We start from the raw sequence: 4,690 nt of genomic DNA, 5'->3' as shown, positions 1-4,690 counted from the left end.
TTTAAATTTTTTTTGATCAATCACTAGACTTGGAGTTTGCAGATATTTTAAGAAAAATGCCAGGTAGTGAATACGTCAGGCTTTATTAGTGAAGTGGGAACTTGGAGAATATTGTGTGGTATTTACACAATAAGAGGGAAACTCTGGCTCTGCCTACCTTGTTTACCTGTGACAGATCCCACTAAATGGTAGGCATGCTTTGCACCCAGTAGCTAAACACTGGAGACACTTGAAGATGAAGAAAAAAGAGCCAGTATTCAGAGAGGGAGAAATAGGTTCGATGAGGTAAGTGAGGGTGGAAAAGGAAGCCACCTGGGTCAGTTTCATTCGCTGCCTCAGTGATACTTAATCTTTCTGTTCCTCAAGAGAGCCAAGCTCTCTTAAGTTGGGAAGTTGCCTGGAGATGATGAAATTTGAAATGCAGAAGGCAAAATGATTGTCTGAGGAGGACTTAAAAATAGCTGTGAAAAGAAGAGAAGCAAAAGGTAAAGGAGAAAAGGAAAGATATACTCATTTGAATGCAGAGTTCCAAAGAATAGCAAGGAGAGATAAGAAAGCCTTGCTCAGTGATCAATGAAAAGAGAGAGGAAAACAACAGAATGGGAAAGACTAGAGATCTCTTCAAAAAAATAGAGATACCAAGATCTTTGCATTTTTTCATGCAAACATGAGCACAATAAAGGACAGAAATGGTACAGACCCACAGAAGCAGAAGATATTAAGAAGAAGTGGCAAAAATACACAGAAGAACTGTACAAAAAAGATCTTCACGACCCAAATAACCACGATGGTGTGATCACTCACCTTGAGCCAGACATCCTGGAATGTGAAGTCAAATAGGCCTTATGAAGCATCACCACAAACAAAGCTAGTGGAGGTGATGGAATTCCAGCTAGGGTATTTCAAATCCTAAAAGATGATGCTTTGAAAGTGCTGCAATCAATATGCCAGGAAATTTGGAAAACTCAGCAATGGCCACAGGACTGGAAAAGGTCAGTTTTCATTCCAATCCCAAAGAAAGACAATGCTAAACTCTTCAAACTACTGCACAATTGCACTCATCTCACATGCTAGTAAAGTGATGCTTAAAATTCTCCAAGCCAGGCTTCAGCAATACATGAACCGTGAACTTCCAGATGTTCAAGCTGGATTTAGAAAAGACCAGAGGAACCAGAGATCAAATTGCCAACGTCTGTTGGATCATCAACAAAGCAAGAGAGTTCCAGAAAAACATCTACTTCTGCTCCATTGACTATGCCAAAGCCTTTGACTGTGTGGATCACAACAAACTGTGGAAAATTCTTCAAGAGATGGGGATACCAGACCACCTGACCTTCCTCCTGAGAAATCTGTATGCAGGTCAAGAAGCAACAGTTAGAACTGGAAATGAAACAACAGACTGGATCCAAATTGGATAAGGAGTGTGTCAAGGTTGTATATTGTCACCCTGCTTATTTAACTTCTTTGCAGAATACACCATGTGAAATGCTAGGCTAGATGAAACAAGCTGGAATCAAGATTTCCAGCAGAAATAACAGTAACCTCAGATATGCAGATGACACTACCCTTATGGCAGAAAGTGAAGAGGAACTAAAGAGCCTCTTGATGAAACTGAAAGAGGAGAATGAAAAAGTTGTTTCAAAATTCAGCATTCAGAAAAGATTATGGCATCTGGTCCCATCACTTCATTACAAATAGATGGGAAAACAATGGAAACAGTGAGAGACTTTTTTGGGGGGTTCCAAAATCACGGCAGATGGTGACTGCAGCCATGAAATTAAAAAATGCTTACTCCTTGGAAGAAAAGTTATGACCAACCTACACAGTTATATTAAAAAGCAAAGACATTACTTTGCCAACAAAGGTCCGTTTAGTCAAAGCTATGGTTTTTCCAGTAGTCACATATGGATGTGAGAGTTGGACTATAAAGAAAGCTGAACGGCAAAGAATTGATGCTTTTGAACTGTGGTGTTGGAGAAGACTCTTGAGAGTCCCTTGGACTGCAAGGAGATCCAACAAGTCCATCCTAAAGAAATCAGTCCTGAATGTTCACTGGAAGGACTGATGCTGAAGCTGAAACTCCAATAGTTTGGTCACTTGATGCAAAGAACTGGCTCACTGGAAAAGACCCAGACGCTGGAAAAGATTGAAGTGGGAGGAGAAGGGGATGAGAGAGGATGAAATGGTCGGATCGTATCACCGATTCAATGGACATGAGTTTGAGTAAGCTCTGGGAGTTGGTGATGGACAGGGAAGCCTGGTGTGCTGCAGTTCATGGGGTTGCAAAGAGTGGGACACAACTGAGCAACTGAACTGAACTGTGTTCCTGACTGAAACTCCACCATTTTGTGCTTGGTAATTGCCAACTGCAGTGTCCCCTACATGCAGTGGGATGACGATCCTGTAGCTTGAGCGTCGTTGTGGTTGCTAGTTGGGGATGCAGGACAGAAATGGAGATGGAGCAGGAATAGGACCAGAGCGAGATGCCCTGGCTTGGTTTCTGGAACTCACAGTGGTAACCTCCTTGAACAGTGTCCAAAGGCAACAGAAAATGGCAATAGGCAATAGTCTGCCACCTCTTCCACCAAACCTTCATTTTCTTCTTCCTATATACAATTTCTCTGTCATGTTCTGAAAGGATTTCTTTTTTATATTCATTTGTCCTTTATTCTGCTTTCTATTTCTGATTGCAATTATGTTTCCAAGATTACTTTCTGTAACTGTTATTTTTTTGATTCCATCTTATTTGGGATTTATGAATCATCTATCTTTACAAATCATTCTAGGAATAATAGCTTCTGTGTGTCTAGGCTTGTCAGATTAACAAAAAAGTAAAAATAAATAGATGAATAAAATTTTTTTAAAATGCAGAACTCCCAGTATTGCATGGGACATACTTATACTAAAAAAAATGCTTATTTAAAATTAAATTTAACTGAAGAGTTTATTTTATTTGGTAACCCTCTCTCTAACCATGAGGTATTTCAGTTCCCTTTTCAATTTACTTTATACCTTCAAGAAATTTATTGAAATGTCTTATTCATGGAAAGCTCCCTTCAGATTGCCTTTATTTTTGCCGGCTTATGATTTATTTTTATCCCTTATTACCCTTTAAATGAGATTCAGGGAAAGAGAAAAGTAAATGTATTTGTGTAGACTTTAATGTTGAAACATAAATGCTTTCAAACAACCTCCCAAAATGCTAAGTAGGACTACTCACACTGCAAAAATTTTTAATGTTTAAAATTTTCATAAATTTTAATAATCCCTTTGTGATTTTGACACTATTATATCCCTGAAGTCTAAATCATCTATTTATTTAAAAGAATATAATTCCATTTGGTTTAGTCTTTCTCATTTTATCTTCAGAATGGAAGATATGGCTTTCATCATAATAGTGATGCCTCGGGGACTGAAATCAAGTGGTCCAGGACTCAAGTATATTATTAACTAAACATAGTAGTTCTTACATAAGACATCAGGTAGGACATTTCTAATGTCTCAACACAATCAACTCAATGATTGTCTCATCAAACATTCATGAATTTTCTAGAAATATGTAGTATTTTATTCTAAGATATAAAATTATATTTTTTTCCTGAAATTTAGATATCTCATTATTAATATTAAGAGGAAAGCTGTTCCCTTCTATAAAAAGTGCATTATAATATAGTCATCTTATATGTACATGTGTACACTTAAACCACATATAAAAATATTTTTATCCTACTAGAACCACATTTTCTTGGTGATGCCAAGTGGTATCTCAAGTTTGAATTTGTATTTTCAGGTTGAAAAGAAAAAAACAATCTGTGGCATTTAAAAACTTTCCTAGCACTTACAACCAGACTATGTAATTCTATTAATATTTGATATAAATAATTTCAGAGTACTAATATCAGAGAAATTTACCCTGAGACCAAAATAAATGAGACAAAGCAAGACCACGTCATTGTTTTTGTCCAAGTGCCACCAAGACACAAAGCCACTGTGCTACTCAGAAAATACCAGATGCCTCCTCTCTTGGCCAAAATGAATAATTGTTGTTTATTTACCAATGATACTTTTATCCTCTTTCTAATCTTTTCTTCCTATAGATAAGATTTATTATGTAACTCCACATAGAATTACTCCTGCTTTCTGATAGGAATGAATATAGAGATAACATCTTCTGTATACCCTCCCCAAATCACCCATCAAACCCTAAACTGTATAATAAGTATTGTAATACTTTTTTTTTACTGAGGCCTCATGTTCCCCCTCATGTGTGTTCTCTCACTGCAATGAATAATAAACCAACTTGCATAACAGCATGTGTTCCTGTACATCTTTATCTAAAGAATATTGACAACTGTTATTTGAAATATTTCTAAAACATTATATTCTGATGTAAACAACAATATTCAAATGAAATTATGGTATCCTGGATCATCTAGTTTTTGTATACAATTAAATGCTTATGACCAACCTTGATAGCATATTGAAAAGCAGAGAGATTACTTTGCCAACAAAGGTCCATCTAGTCAAGGCTATGGTTTTTCCAGTGGTCATGTATGGATGCAAGAGTTGGACTGTGAAGAAAGCTGAGTGCCAAAGAATTGATGCTTTTGAACTGTGGTGTTGGAGAAGCCTCTTGAGAGTCCCTTGGACTGCAAGGAGATCCAACTGGTCCATTCTAAAGGAGATCAGC

The sequence above is a fragment of the Bison bison genome, unplaced genomic scaffold (assembly GCF_000754665.1).
Source record: "Bison bison bison isolate TAMUID 2011002044 unplaced genomic scaffold, Bison_UMD1.0 scf7180017864486, whole genome shotgun sequence".
NCBI lineage: Eukaryota > Metazoa > Chordata > Mammalia > Artiodactyla > Bovidae > Bison > Bison bison.
This window is presented reverse-complemented; position numbering follows the sequence as displayed.